Raw genomic sequence first — 16,888 nt, 5'->3', positions numbered from 1 at the left:
TATATCTAAAACTATGCGTTTCTAGAAGATTACCAATCTATACAAAATTAAAGTAGACAAAATTTCCTAAAAAATACACTAGTTAGGTCTGATTTTCTAACGAATGGTGTCGGCGAAATAGCGTGCTGAAAAACAGTGTTTTTTGGCCTTCTGCGAAAACGTCAAAACTCGTAATCCTCGTCCCCTCCAAGTTAAAAAATAAACATGTGATAAACAAAACCACCTGACCAAGTGAAAGTACACTAAATTTCCCGCAGATGTATGAACGAAACATTTTCTCGTACGGGGGAAGGGATCAGAGCCAAAATTACGAAAAATGCGCTCTACAGGCAAATGAACCCTCCCACCTCTCTGTCTCTCATTGGCGCTATTCTTTCGGCATATTAAGCTTGGAGGAGGAAGAGATTAGTGTTTAACGTCCCATCGACAAAGAAGTCATTAGAGACGGAGCACAAGCTCGGATTAGGGAAGGATGAAAGCGATTTAGGGAAATTACGGAAAGTCTAAATCGGGATGGCTGGACGCGGGTTTGAACCGTCGTCCTCACGAATGCGAGTCCAGTGTGCTAACAACCACTGTGCTACCTCGCTCGGTATATCGCACTTGAGCGTGGTTGTTAATAAACTGATTGGAAAACATGTTTGGGTTAAAACATTAACTAATTATATTTACAAAATATGAGTCACATGAGATTGACTGGAATGATGAAAATGAAATCTGTATGTAGTAATGTACATGTGTCAGGACCGACCTTTGCAGTCTGTCTTGTATTTGCATTATATAAGCTAAAGAAGGTTCCCTGTCTGGAAAGGAAAGAATCCATATAGTAATAATATAATTTGGGTACAATAGACAGATAAGCTGTATTGTAAACTGTTGATGTATGAAGAAATACCTATACTGATGTCAAGTGTGCAGATTTTTACTCTTCTCCATTTGGCTGTTGGTGGTCCAGACAAAGTTTCTTGGGTGCTAGGAGATCCAAGTGATGGGTATTGGGCACTGGAACGTCCAGACAAAGGGTCAGGGGCTGTGGACGGTCCAGGCTGAACTGTGAGCTGTTTTCAGTGTGTGATTTGCAAGGGCAGATGGGGGGGATTTCCCTCCATCTGTATCAAATGATCCCCCCTTCCCCACTGATTTTAAATTACTCACCCCGACCGGGATGTTTATTTTCCTCTTACTGGATATGTAAAACACACCATTTAATTTAAATTTGTGGAGCTGTACAGAGAAAGTATTAATACACTATTACTATAAACATGTTTGTTCATTAATTTTAGAAAAAGTGTTACGTATTTTAACGTTTCAAATCATTTCAAACTGAATCGTTGTTCTCATGTTGTCATTGTTGCATTCATCTAAAGTCGGCCGAATGTTGCTTGCGAGGCAAGTAGTGAGGCAGCTGTTCCACAGCCGTATCACGAGAGGTGAGTGACGGAGCTGAAATTCACCCCTTGGCTCTGGCACAGGGCGAGCAGCCTGGTACCTAAGTACACATTTACCGTTAGGCCAGATTTTGACAACGGTGCGGCGTGGACGAACGCGTAAGGGACAAAATCACAAAGCAAGGCAAGCAGAGCAACGGTACCTGACATAAGGGATTCGATAGTCTGACTTTGCTAACCATAGACCACGTAGGTCGAGCTTAACGCAGGTTCCCCAAGTATCGCGTACACGAAGTTAATTGGTACCTTTCGGTTCTTCTCTCGCGTCCGCAAAAATATGGTGATCGCATGTTCCCGTTTCAGAAGCATTGGTTTGGTACTTACGGGAGATCAACGGCGACGTTATCAGCGTTCAGTAGCACTGTTAGTGAGTTGAGTATGTGCAGGCCTGTAATAACTATGGAATTTCAGCATGGCTTTCAAACAAAGCAATATTTCGTCGTTCCTTAAGAGCAGTGCATTAGCAGATATGTGTGCAAACATTGACAGTTGGGATATTAACAGTGGTGCTAAAACAGTTAAAACAGATGGTGAATCTAAAAAGGAAAACGGTAATGATGGTGCTAACAAAGAGAGAGAGAATGAATCTTTGGGGACTGAAAACTGTGAGAAGTCTTAAGGTAGGAATGAGAGCGGCAGTAGGCTCGAAGTTATAGCAGGAAATTGTGTTGCATTGTCGTGTTTTCAGAACTGGCAAATGAGTAAGCCATGGCTGTCTGTAAATGACCAAAACTTGGTAATATGCACAGTGTGTTCCGGTATTCGTGAACTTAGGATGGAAAACATGGAATGTGTGCTTATAGATAACCCGTTTTGAGCTGGAGTTTCTGATGATAATGCAAAAAAGCAAGTGATAAAACAGGTGATCATGCAAAGTGTAAATCATGCATGAAATATGTAGAAATCATATGTAACAAAGAAAAGCAAAGTTTAGAAAAATCCATGAGTGAAAGTGAAAAATTTTGACTCAAGCAACATCAAGAAAAAGTGAGCACCACTGCTTCGTTGTTCAGCTCTTTATATGTAATAATAAAACAAAAATTATCATTCAAATCATATCCTGCAGTAATCAAACTACCATTCGGTCATAAGCTTCATTCTGACCATACATGCCAAAATATCATTATGTTTATAGGAGAAGAAATGAATAAAAATCTTGGTCACTTCCTTGTAGAATCAGGTATAAACTTAAGAATCACGATGAACGAAAGAACAACATTTTCCAAAAAACTTGTTAAGTAATATATGTACGTTTGTTCTTTGAGTGTGTTGGTTGCAATTATTTTGTCGATATTGTTGATCGGCAATGGGGCAGGTGAAACATTTTCAGTGCACAGTTAGCAGCTTTTGAAAGTTATGACATTAACTATGATATACTAAAAAACCATCCTCTAATTATCGGAACAGGTGGTGCATCAACAATGCTTGCACCTTACAAAGGTGTAACCACTCAGCTGCATAATCATTTATGTAAGGGTTTAATTGGTGTGCGCTGTATGAACCACAAAAAGTAGAACTAACTGTCCGCAATATTATGAATGATGTACCAGATGTAAACCGCACACATGGTTTTTTAGATTCTTTGTATACTGTGTTTTCTCAGAGTCCCAAAAATCAGAGACTACTGCATGGCGTTTCACAAGAATTATCCTTGTAGATATTAAAACTAGGCTGTGTTTTTCATGTATGCTGAATTGCTTCACCATTTAATGCTATTCTTGTTCTTCTTGAAAGTCACAGTTCTCTTGTCAATCTTTTTGAAAAATTGAACCATAATGGTTCCTACTCAACTCAAGAGAGACCTAAATTTGAAGGTTTGCTAAAAAATTCCATAAAGTTGTTGTTTATAATGAAATTAATTGTGCTTTATGAGGCCCAACCAACTGTATGAACCACAAAAAGTTTAACTTACTGTCCACAATATTATGAATGATGTACCAGATGTAATCCACACATGGTTTTTAGGTTCCTTGTATACTGTTTTCTCAGAGTCCCAAAAATCAGAGACTACTGTAGGGTGTTTCACAAGAATTATACTTGTAGATATTAAAACGAGGATGTGTTTTTCGTGTACACTGGATTGCTTCACCATTTAACGCTGTTCTTGTTCTTCTTTTCTTGAAAGTCACAGTTCTCTTGTCTATCTTTTTGAAAAATTGAACCATGTTGGTTCCCACTCAACTCATGAGAGAACTAAATTTGAAGATTTGCTAAAAAATCCCACAAAGTTGTTGTTTATAATGAAATTAATTGTGATTTATGAGGCCCAAGACGTTCTGCACGTATTAATGTTCTTTATGCAAAAGTCCTTAAAACGAAACAAGAAACTGACGAGACTATGAAAATTCTTGAAACATTGAAAACTAATGACTCACTGCGAATTAGGATAATTGTACAAGAGTTGGAGGAAAAGCGTACATTCAAAGCAGTATTAACGAAAAAACCACCTTGTGATGAATGTAACAAATTTTTGACATTTCAGAAGAAATTTTCCCAGTCTTTGGTAGACAATATGAAAAACCGCTTTGAAGGCTTGGGTTTCTTTTTGGATGCAACCGTATTAAATTCAGAAACATGGCCTTCAGACGATTATGAAAGTGTGTTTTATAGTGACATGTCAATTCTTCGCTTATATAAGAAGGTGGATTTTAAATTAAGTGAAATCACATGTGGATCACTAGTTAAACATTTCCGAATCTATAAAGAAAATCCTCAACAAAATCCCACTTCCATGAAAGAACTTGTAAAAGCAATCGAGATCATACCTATACCTACAGCTGAATGTGAAATAGGGTTTTGTGCCATGAATTTAACATTGATTGATCAGAGAAATCATGTACAAATTCTGACACTTTCAAATCTGCTATTTATCTTAATAAAAGTACTTCCACTGCATTGCTTCGATGTAGAAAAATTTGCAGCAAGACGGATCAAGTCTGAGCACCATAGCAGCCTTGACAAACCAACTGGCAAACCCTCGAATCTGCAGGAGCAGCCCCATTCATCTCATATCTTCAACTAAACTCTGAAAGTGCGTGTGTGTTAATTGTGCAATAAATATCTTTGTAAAACCAAGAATTAAATGAAAATCAACTAACCTTCACATGATGACTAAGAATACCCATTAAGTGCTTTGCAATTTCAGGAATAATAACTGAAATGCTTTATTTTGAGGCGTGAAGCAAATAGCTCAAACTAGTATATCAATCCCCAGTTGCAGGTAATACTGTGTTATTGCACCACATCTCTACAGAAAGTGCATTTCACATAACAATATATTGTGTAGAGATGCGTGTTTCAGTTTCATAACCAGAAAATTAAAATCTTGCTGTGACATTTTTGTGAAATTTTCAAACAAAACGTCTCAGTCATTATGTATATCTCGTAGTAAAGTGTCTCTGTTATTTAGATACTTTTTTCCCGTGGTCACCTTTGTAATGTCTTTTTTTCTTGTCGCTTTTTTTTATCACAATAAGCACATTGCAAATTGCCCAGCAAAGAAACGGATCCTTAGCAGATGGCTGCAGCAGTGAAGCAATGTGTGGACATGAGAGCGTGCATCTGCACATCACTTATTTCCACTAAATGTTTGTGTATGTACTTTTGTTCCCAGGCATCTGCGATTGCCTAAGAGGAAAGAGGCATGGCCTGGACATACTGTTACTACTTCACACTGAAATGGCTGAATGGATTGGGATGAAATTTGGCATGGATATAGATTATACTCTGAATTAAGACATAGGCTACATATTTTAATGTATGTAGTATATACCAGTTCATATATATGTAACTTATAAAGTGGAAACATTGGTACCATATCTCTCATAAAGTTATTGACTGCTTCATATTTTTGCGTGGTACTGTAATGAACTTTTGTATGGACATAGGCCACACACACACACACACACACACCGATATATATAAATATATATATATATATATGTGTGTGTGTGTGTGTGTGTGTGTGTGTGTGAGGAGGAGATTACAGAGAGACAGTGGAGTTGGATATGGATGCAGACATAGTTTTGAAATGGGATATATGCATGGTTAGTGAGTTTTGGTATGAACATTTATTCATAAATAACTGTTCAACTATGGGTAACACTGTGGGGCGAATCTGGTAATGAACTATACTGAGCTTCTAGGACATCCTGCCAACTGGTCAAACCACAAATCGCTGAATGGTTGTCGTTCTGCAATTGAAAAAAATTGTAGTTGAATCATTAATCTTATGATACACAAAAATTTATTAGTAAACTGCATAATACCGCAAATATTATGTACATTAATACCTTCCATCGTCTCAGCTGCTACAGACATTGGTACTGAAAGGGGATGGTCCATGTCGTCTTTGTCTTCCATCTCAAAATTGTCATCGATGTTGGAGCATGACTGTTCACATTTCCTGCAAAGTTTCCTTTAGAACAATCCTGATCACCTACATCCACACCAACCTTTGCAATCTGTCTCCAATGCGCAAGATATAAGCTGAAGAAGCCTCTCAGGATGCAGGTGATTCAGTGTACTAATGGAAGCCAAGCCACTATGTTGTCAACTTTCATCTCCACTCCTCTGGAGCCATGTAGTTTCCAATCTACTGATGCACCTGATGGGAAACTCGAAGGGGGTGTTGTTGAGCTGCAGCTTCAGTGGGAGGTATAGAAGCTGTGTTTGGTGTTGTCTTGTAGGCTGATGTCACCTACTGCTTATATCTCACCTTGTTGAGCTGTGTGATTGGGTGCTTACCACCATAAAGAGCAGTCAGAAAGCTTTCACCAGCAGCTGTTCTTTCTCCTGGGTGCGCTAAGGATCAGTGACTTTGCTAGTGTATGACTCAAAATCCTGATATTTGGAGAGAGTCTCTAGAAATTTAACCTTGCTGTGGTTGAATAACACAAGCATAGGGCCACAAGCACTCATTGCGTGGAGGAAGAGTAAGTGGTCGTCAGCACTCTCCTATACTGCACCTTCCATATGGTTGAGGAGTTGAGGGGTTGTACTTATCATTGTCTTGAGGAAATATACGTTGCAGGAGAGTTTGGAGACCCATCATTATGACCAGAACGCCACATCTTTGCCCACAATTGCGACATTGTGAGCTGATGCCAGGGATTCAGCCATGCAAACCGTAAGTGTGTCTGCATCGTCAGCTGCCTGCTTAAAGGCCATCCTACTTTCATTGCATTTTGACATCACATCCTTGTTTATCACATTCGGTAGAAAATTTACTTGTGAAACAGTTGCTGCCATGGTGTTGCTCAATTATATCTCCATGGATCGCTTTTTGATCGACCTACTCAAGCACTCCATGGAGTTGATAGTTTTCTGTCACTCCGAATACCCATCAAACACAATTGTTGCACTTTGATTGTACTTTATTAGTCGCAGATTTGTTCGACAGTATGCTCACTGGACCGTACGAATCTCTGCAACAAGGAGCCTCCATCAATCATATAAAGTGTACAACTTGGATCCAGAGCAATGGGGTGGAAGCTAAAAAAAATTGAGCTGGCTCCCATTAACAGACAGAATGCCCCGACTCCCAAGAGGCTTCTTCAGCTTACGACTTGCAAGTGCAAGACAGATCACCAAGGTTAGTGTGGGTATATGTGAGCAGGACTGTTCTTCACGCATCTGTGTCAGCAGCATGAAGGGTTGTGTTTCAACATCGGCAACAATTTTGATGTAGAAGACTAAGACGATGTGGGCGAGCTCCTTACAGACCACTGTCTGAAGCAGCTGAGGCGATAGAAGGTATTACACTACTGGCCATTAAAATTGCTACAACAAGAAGAAATGCAAATGATTAGCTTTTCAGAGCATTCACACAAGGTTGGCGCCGGTGGCGACACCTACAACGTGCTGATATGAGGAAAGTTTCCAACCGATTTCTCAGACACAAATAGCAGTTGACCGGCGTTGCCTGGTGAAACGTTGTTGTGATGCCTCGTGTAAGGAGGAGAAATGCGTACCATTACGTTTCCGACTTTGAGAAAGGTCGGATTGTAGCCTATCGCGATTGCGGTTTATCGTATCGCGACATTGCTGCTCGCGTTGGTCGAGATCCAATGACTGTTAGCAGAATATGGAATCGGTGGATTCAGGAGGGTAATACGGAACGCCGTGCTGGATCCCAACGGCCTCGTATAAGTAGCAGTCGAGATGACAGGCATCTTATCCGCATGGCTGTAACGTATCGTGCAGCCACGTCTCGATCCCTGAGTCAACAGATGGGGACGTTTGCAAGACAACAACCATCAGCACGAACAGTTTGACGACGTTTGCAGCAGCATGGACTATCAGCTCGGAGACCTGGCTGCGGTTACCCTTGACGCTGCATCACAGACAGGAGCGCCTGTAATGGTGTGCTCAACGACGAGCCTGGGTGCACAAATGGCAAAACGTCATTTTTTCGGGTGAATCCAGGTTCTGTTTACAGCATCATGACGGTCGCATCCGTGTTTGGCGACATAGCGGTGAACGCACATTGGAAGCGTGTATTCGTCATCGCCATACTGGCGTATCACCCGGCGTGATGGTATGGGGTGCCGTTGGTTACAAGTCTCGGTCACCTCCTGTTCTCATTGACGGCACTTTGAACAGTGGACGTTACATTTCAGATGTGTTACGACCCGTGGCTCTACCCTTAATTTGATCCCTGCGAAACCCTACATTTTAGCTGGATAATGCACGACCGCATGTTGCAGGTTCTGTATGGACCTTTCTGGATACAGAAAATGTTCGACTGCTGCCCTGGCCAGCACATTCTCCAGAAATCTCACCAATTGAAAACGTCTGGTCAATGGTGGCCGGGCAACTGGCTGGTCACAATACGCCAGTCACTACTCCTGATGAACTGTGGTATCGTGTTGAGGCTGCATGGGCAGCTGTACCTGTACACGCCATCCAAGCTCTGTTTGACTCAATGCCCAGGCGTATCAAGGCCGTTATTACAGCCAGAGGTGGTTGTTCTGGGTACTGATTTCTCAGGATCTATGCACCCAAATTGCGAGAAAATGTAATCACATGTCAGTTCTAGTATAATGTATTTGTCCAACAAATACCAGTTTATCATCTGCATTTCTTCTTGGTGTAGCAATTTTAATGGCCAGTAGTGTACTTTTCCACATAGTCACCAAACACATTGAGGCACTTATCATAGAGGTGGACAAGCTTTGAAAGACTTTCATCGTAAAATTCTGCCACCTGAGACTTCAGCCTATGAGTCACGCCCTCCTGGAGTTCCACGTCGTCATCGAAGCGCTGCATTGCAAGACAGTTCTTCATCTTGGGAAGTAAGTGGAAGTCGGTTGGTGCAAGATCGGGGCCGTAGGGCGGATGAGGGAAAATATTCCATTTGAATGAATTAAGGAGTTCTTTAGTGCAGTTTGCAGTGTGTGGTCGGGCATTGTCGTGCAAATACAAAATTTTGCGGATTTCCTCGGCGTTTTGACAGTACCTGGCAGAATTTATGGTTGCTCCACGTTCGAGAAAATGAATAAGAAGCATACCTTACCTATCCCAAAACACTGTCGCTATCATCTTCCTTGCTGATATGGTTTGCAAACATTTTCTTGGTTTTGGGGGGGGATCTTGTGTGACCCCACTCAATCGACTGTAATTCTGTCTCGCAGATGACAAGTTTCACCCAAGTCTCGTCACTGGTTACGATTCGATCCAGTACTGAATCACCATGTTTGTGGTAGGCCTCCAGATATGTCAACGTTGCCCCCATTCGCTGTTCTTTATGGTGCTCTGTACGCATTTTGGGTACCCATCGTGCACAAAACTTGTGGTCACCTAGCTTTTGAATGACAATTTCAAACAGCAAAGTCCATGAAACTTGTTGAAAAGAAAGCGAAAGCTCCGTTATTGTGAAGCGATGGTTTTCACGATTCGTTACATCAACTTTAGCGAGAAGATCGTTAGTCACAATGCTCGGGCGTCCACTCTTTTCTTCGTCATGAACGTTGGTTCGGCCATTTTTAAACCAAATGCACCATTTACGGACGGAACATTCACTCATTACTTTGTTTCCGTACACTTCGCACAGTTCACGATAAATTTCAATGGGTTTTAGGTTTTTTGCCAACAAAAACCGCACACAGACCGCAGCTCATAACTGGCGTGATTTTCGATTGCAGCGTACATTTCAAATTCGAATATCTAAAAAACCAGACGCGCAGAGACATTCCCGCTGTCATGGATGGATGCCGACTGAGCTGCATAGCATGCACATACCAAAATATACGCGATCGGCGCGCGTCTAGCGGCGTCAGACTGAAACGTTTCCTAGTTTCTGAATAGCCCTCGTATAAGAGGACAGAAATCAATGAAGGCATATAGTTCACAACGTTCTTGCCTGGCTCGCGGGAAGCTAACCCTGATAATGATCATGGTGATGATAATGATGATGATGATACTGAAAAAATAGAACAAGATGGGTCGAACATGAAATACTGCAGAGGGTAGTCTTATGACAATGGGGCAAGCATGTCTCAAAAGTGCAAAGGGGTCCAGTCAAGAAAACTTGAGAAGAATGAAATGACCTATTTTGTACCATGTGACGCACACCCTTTAAACGTAGTAGAAGCACATGTAGAAAACGTATCTGACGAACCTCAATGTTTTCTTGTAACTATGCATCATTAATATCTATTCTTTAGCACCTCAGCTTCAAGATGGAAAATCTTACAGAAAGATGTACTCATAACATAAAAATACCAGACCGTCTGCAAGAATAGAGGTGATTGAAGCAGTTTTATAAGCATTTTGATAAAGCTATAAAGGCTCTGAAAGAATTTGGAACTTATAAACACTAGAAACAAAAAGTGAGGGAAAAATCTATTTTAAAGACTATCAGAAAACTAATTAATTGCTTCAACTTTTTTTCTGATTTTGAAAAGAAAGTGAGATCATATTGTCAAGTGTCACGGTGTAATTAGATGAATGACGAACGCTAACTTCACTTAACGAAGGTTTATTCAGCACTTGCACATACAAGAATGCGGAGCGAACTGTCTCTGACCAGAAAACATGCAGGATATATACAGCTACTGAACATTCCAGTACAGTGATGCTTGACATTTGTGGATACTTCTAGAATGTACTCCAACCGAAAATAGAAATTAAAATTGTACAGTCCTGGTGCGTTTTGAGCTCATGACATTCAAGTCAATAGTTTACTATCATAACCACTACATCATGGTGCTCCTCAGCTTATTCTGCGACATTGCTCCCTTGTTAAGCGAACAGCGTCTCGGTGTTTGTCGTCCTAGTCTGGGAACGAGTCATCGCTCCTCATACTCCGACTCCCGTTGACTGATGCTCGCCCTGGTGTCCACGTCATCAGGATGTAACGGAAACACAGTGTCCATCGTCGTAGTCGCCTCACGCCCATGCACCAGGAAAAAAGGGCGTTATCCCTTGGTGTCTTGTTTGGCAGTATTGTAAGCAAACGCCACGAAAGGTAGCACCTCATCTCAGTTGCCCTGCTCAACATTGACGAACATTGATAGCATGTCGGCCAAGGTCTTATTAAGGCGTTCAGTAAGCCCATTAGTTTGCGGATGGTAGGTAGTCGTCATGTGATGAGTAATGTTGCACCGACGGTTTGTCTCTGGCACAAGATTCGATTGAAAAACTTTCCCTCGGTCCGTCATTAACGACCTTGGGGCACTGTGTTTTAATACAATGTCTTCCACGAGGAATTTGGCTACCTCGAATGCTTCGGCTGTTTTCACGGCTTTTGGAATGGTATAGCGTGTCAGATAATTTGTGCAAACAATAATCCATCTATTGCCACTAGCAGACGTTGGAAATCGTCCGAGGAGGTCGATCCCAACAGGCTGGAAAGGCGTTTCGGTTGGTAGAATTGGTATGAGTCGGCCAGGTGGTTTCTGAGGGACTGCCTTTCTCCTCTGACACTCTCGACAATGCGACGCATAATGACGGACACTTCTAAATAAACCTGGCCAGAACAATCTCTTGTGGATTCTATAGTATGTCTTAATAAACCCTAAATGTCCAGCCTCAGGTGTGTCATGCAGTTTCTGTAGAACATCTAAGTGCATGTGTTTGTGAATCACTGGTAGCCACCTCTTTCCAAACGGATCAAAGTTTTTCTTGCAAAGTAATCCATTAACTACCTTAAATCGTCGTTTCACATCCTCTGACCGATTTAAGGCAAGCATAATTTGAGATATATTCTCGTCCTTCTTCTGCTGAGCAGAGAGATCCTGGAGTGCAGCGACACAGTCAGTATCTTTATCAAAGTCTTGATGGTCTCGCACAGGGTTTCTTGAGAAACAGGCGGCACCTTGGTGTTTTCTTCCCCTTTCGTACACTATGGTAATGTCATACTCTTGAAGACGTAGTGGTCACCTGCGAGTCGTCCTGTTGGATCATTAAGACCTGTCAGCCAACAAAGCAATGCAATGCTAATTGTGCCAGACATAGGAGATATAAAAATGAGAAAGCTGGCATAATATGCTTACTTTCATTCCATAATGTCATATGGGATTATTTTTTGGGGTAATTCATCAAGTCAAGCTAAAGTTTTCCCGGCACAAAAACGTGCAGTAAGAGTTATATGTGATGTGAACTCAAGAACATCCTGCAGAAGCCTGTTTAGAGAACTAGGGATACTAACTACTGCTTCCCACTTCCCAATATATTTATTCTTTAATGAAATTTGTCATTATATATATATATATATATATATATATATATATATATATATATATATATATATATATATATATATATATATATATATACAATTTCAGTGCAGTAATGTGTTCAATGTAAATAAACGTGTGTGTGTGTGTGTATGTGTGTGTGTAAGTACAATCTAACTTCTGCACCATTTCAGTGCAGTAATGTGTTCATTGTAAATAAGTATTATAGTAGTTGTATTACACGTTTATTACCTTATAAATAAATAAATAAACTTTTTTTATTTTAAATTCAGTGCATTAGTATTCTAAAATGATCCTTTCATATAGTGTTCATTAAAAATGACAATCATTCCACCTGGGAACTGTGGAATGGTACATTACCTTATTTGTTTGAGTTGTAAATATTTGTCATGTATTGTTGTTTTTCTGACATGTTCTACATACTGGAGGACCTCCTCACTACGGATCAATTGGAATGAAAGTAAATCTAAGCTAATCTAATCTGATGGTCTGTAACAGCTGTGAATGGCCTTCCATAGTGATACTGCGGAAATCTGCATATGGCCCAGATCACAGCAAGACATTCTCTTTTTGTAGTTGAGTAGTTTTCTCGGCTTTTGTAAGTGTCTTAGAAGCATAGGATATAATCTTCTCTTTTTCATCCGAAATTTGCAGCAGAACAGCATCGATTCCATACCCACTGCCATCTGTGTGTGGTTCTGTAGGTGCTCTCTCATTATACAGACCAATTACAGGGTCAGTCGTCAGAGCTTTTCGCAGCACATCGAAAGAATCTTGTTGAGCACCACCCCAGATAAATTTGGCATCAGCTTTTAACAACAATTGGAATGGCCTGGCTTTGATACAAAACGACGGTAATAAGAACATAATCCGAGGAAGCTTCTCACATCTCCAATACTTTTAGGAATAGGAAATTCCGTTATAGCTCTCGCCGTTTATGGGTCTGGCCGCACGCCTTCGTTTGAGACAAGGTGTTCAAGTATTTTGATTTCTTTTGCTCCAAAGAGACACTATCTTTGATTAAATTTCAGTCCGCCTTGTTGGAGACACTTGAGAACGGGCCTCTGTCTTTTTATATGTTCATCGAATGTCTCTGAGAACACTATAATGTCATCTAAATAAGAAAGACACATCGTCCACTTCAGGTGCCTTAGAAGATTATCCATCATTCGTTCAAAAGTTGCTGGTGCATTACACAAACCACACGGCATTACCTTAAACTCATAGAGGCCCTCAGGGGTGATGAATGCAGTTTTCTCACTATCAGCCTTATCTACGTCGATCTGCCATTATCCCAAGTACATATCCATGGTTGAGAAAAACTTAGCCCCCTTCAGAAAATCTAGTGTATCGTCAATTCGTGGAAGAGGGTAAACGTCGTTTTGAGATATCTTATTAATCTTCCTGTAATCAACACAAAAGCGCCAGCTGCCATCGTTCTTTCTTATGAGGACCACTGGTGACGACCATGGGCTCTGCAAAGGCTGTATGATGTCATTCTTCATCATTTTCTCTACCTCGACGCGAAGTATTCGACGTTCAAATGGTTCAAATGGCTCTGAGCACTATGAGACTTAACATCTGAGGTCATCAGTCCCCTAGAACTGAGAACTACTTAAACCTAACTAACCTAAGGACATCACACACATCCATGCCCGAGGCAGGATTAGAACCTGCGACCGTAGCGGTCGCGAGGTTCCACACTGAAGGGCTTAGAACCGCTCGGCCACACCGGCCAGCTTTATTCGGCATTCCGGTGCTGACACACGGTATGCTCTCCGGCTTATTGGTTGATGATCTCCAGCGCTAATCCGGTGCTTCACCATCGATTTGTCTAATTTGCTCTTCACCTGTGAAGCATTCAGAGAATGGCAGGTAGCTTCTTCTGTTGATCCTTAACGAGATCTGGTGATAGTCGAGCTATAAGATCTTGTCTCGTAGTGGTAGCGCTAACTTCGCCCACAGACTCGGCATGGGAGGTTTCTATGATGCTCAGCTGTTCTTCAATTAACGGCTCAGCGTTTCTTATGCACATGTGTCTTGGAAGGATCTGCGGTTCTCGGAGACAATTAACTATTCACAATTCACCGAATCCGTTCTCAAACGAGACGATAGAGGCTGGGATGACCAAGTTATTCTTCAGTGATATGCTTCTCTTTCATTCCACTACAAGATCCGTGGATGATGCATGGCATGACACATGACAGCTACCTTTCTAGCGCTGCCTGCAGGAATGATCACTTCATCCAGCACACATAGTCTCCACACACTCGGATATCCATCTTCCTGTCCACAGTATCTCATCTCGTCTAGCACAATCTTCGAGCGACCACAATCTATAACTGCCTGAGAAGCTTTCAAAAAGTCCCCTCCGAGAATGACGTCATGAATACACTCTTGTAAGACGATGAATTCTAAGGGCTCTGTATGGCCACTTATACCCACTCGAAGGGTATATCTTCCTGTAGGTTTTACATATTTCCCATTAGCCACCTTCGGCAGAGATGTTTTGCTGTTGACGAATACGGTTTTCTGCAACTGGCGACGGTACTTCTCCTAAATGACTAAATACGATGCTCCAGAGTCCACAAGAGCTTGGGATGGTCGGCCATCCAAGAGGATATCGACGTAGTTTCATATCATTTTTGTAGTGATCGACGGTGAAGGATTTTTCTCTTCGGCAGCCTCACCTCCAGGGAAGGTCGGACCCTTTAGTTTTCCAGGTTGCGGCAGCTAGGTGTTCGGCTGCAGCTTCTAAACAGCGATGGAGACCTTGAACGGCATGTTGGGTATCGTCCTCTCCAGCGGCTAGTTTGCGGCGATGGTGACCTACGTCGTTCTGCACCCACATCTTCTTGTTCATCTTCATCGTCCCGGAGTTGGCGTCGGCTAAGATCGCTGTGCTGTCTTCTGGCGCGGGCGTCATCAAATATCCGCCGCCACACCACATGTCCCGGTCGTTCGTAGTGGAAACACACTGGTTGGTTATCCTGGGTCCTGCAGACGTCAGTCTTCCTTGGTGTCCAAACAGGTTCCTCATGCGGCATTGTAGGAACGTAACTTCGCCTGGGTCTCGGCTTTTTCACCGTTTTAAAGGGAAATGAAGGACGAGAGATTGGGTTCAAAGTCTGTTCCACTTCCTCCCTTACAACCTCTTGAAGCGTCTCTTTTTTTTTTTTTTTTTTTTTTTTTTGCTCGCAGTGCAAACTCCCTCTCTCACTATCTGATGAAGAACACTTGTGAAATCAGTTGCTTCCTCCATCACAGACATCGATACGACGTTTGGAAGCCGTTCAAACTTCTTGCGTGTAATTCTTTTTTGATGCATTGTCTCGATATACTGGCACCATTTTATGAAGTCGTCTGCTGTCGAAACTTCCTTCAGGAGTAAGGGTTCATACATGTACTCAGCAACACCCTTCATGAGATGTGCAACCTTGTCTTCCTCCTTCATTCTAGGATCCACTATTTTAAACACCTCCAAGACGTCTTGAATGCAGGATGCTGTAGTTTTTCCTGGACTCTGTGCCCTGCACTTTAATTTATCTTCAGCCTTGCACTTCTGTCGTTGTGTGTCACCAAAATACTTGCGCAGTACCGCCTGTAATACTTCCCACCTTGTGAACTTCTTCTCGTTGTTCTCATACCATTGCTTGACAGTGCCCTCCAAGTAGAAAAATACATTAGCAAAACACACGGTGTCATCCCATTTGTTAAATTTGGCTATACGCTCATATACCTTCAACCACTTGTTTGGATCTCGGCTATCGTCACCAGAGAACCCGGAAGGATGTCTCATGTGGTGGCTCACCGTTGCTGTCATCGTAATGTCCTCTTCTTCTTCTGTCTCCAGTAGATTGTGATCTATTGAATACGGCTCGAACTCGGGTTTCTTGCCACGTAAACGGCAGCTCTGTCGTGGGCTGATGGGAGCCACTGTGTCGTCGATAATGTGCGCTAGCACAAGTTCCAATACCTAGCGCCTCCACCAGATGAATGTCACGTTGAAGACGGTGTAATTAGATGAATGTCGAACATTAACTTCACGTAACTAAGGTTTATTCAGCACTTGCACATACAAGAGCCCGGAGCGAACTGCCTCTGGCGAGAACACATGCAGTTCTATACAGCTACAGAACATTCCAGTACAATGATACTTGACATTTGTGGATACTTCTAGAATGTACTCGAACCGAATATAGAGTTTTGAACTCACGACCCTCCAGACAACAGTTTAGTATCATAACCACTACACCACAGTCCTACTCAGCTTCTTCTGTAACAGTATAGGCTAACTCATTTTCTGCAGAGAGAAAGGCTGACAACTGATAAAGTAGCTCAAAATATTCAAGACCTTTTGAGTTTTCTTAAAGGTTCCAGAGACTCTTGTACTCCTGAAGCAATTTCAAAGGCCAAAATATTAGCAGAAAATAATAAAATAAGAACGGAATTCTCAGAAAAAGGTATCAGAACAAAGTAAAAAAAAATTCGATGAGCTTTGTGTGAATGAAGTATCTGAACATTTACAGGAATACTTGCTCACCGAGCGAGGTGGCGCAGTGGTTAGACACTGGACTCGCATTCGGGAGGACGACGGTTCAATCCCGCGTCCGGCCATCCTGATTCAGGTTTTCCGTGATTTCCCTAAATCACTCCAGCCAAATGCCGGGATGGTTCCTCTGAAAGGGCACGGCCGACTTCCTTCCCCATCCTTCCCTAATCCGATGAGACCGATGACCA

Source organism: Schistocerca cancellata, chromosome 4 (genome assembly GCF_023864275.1).
Source record: "Schistocerca cancellata isolate TAMUIC-IGC-003103 chromosome 4, iqSchCanc2.1, whole genome shotgun sequence".
Classification (NCBI taxonomy): domain Eukaryota; kingdom Metazoa; phylum Arthropoda; class Insecta; order Orthoptera; family Acrididae; genus Schistocerca; species Schistocerca cancellata.
The sequence above is the reverse complement of the archived record's forward strand: the minus strand, read 5'-3'. Positions refer to the sequence as shown.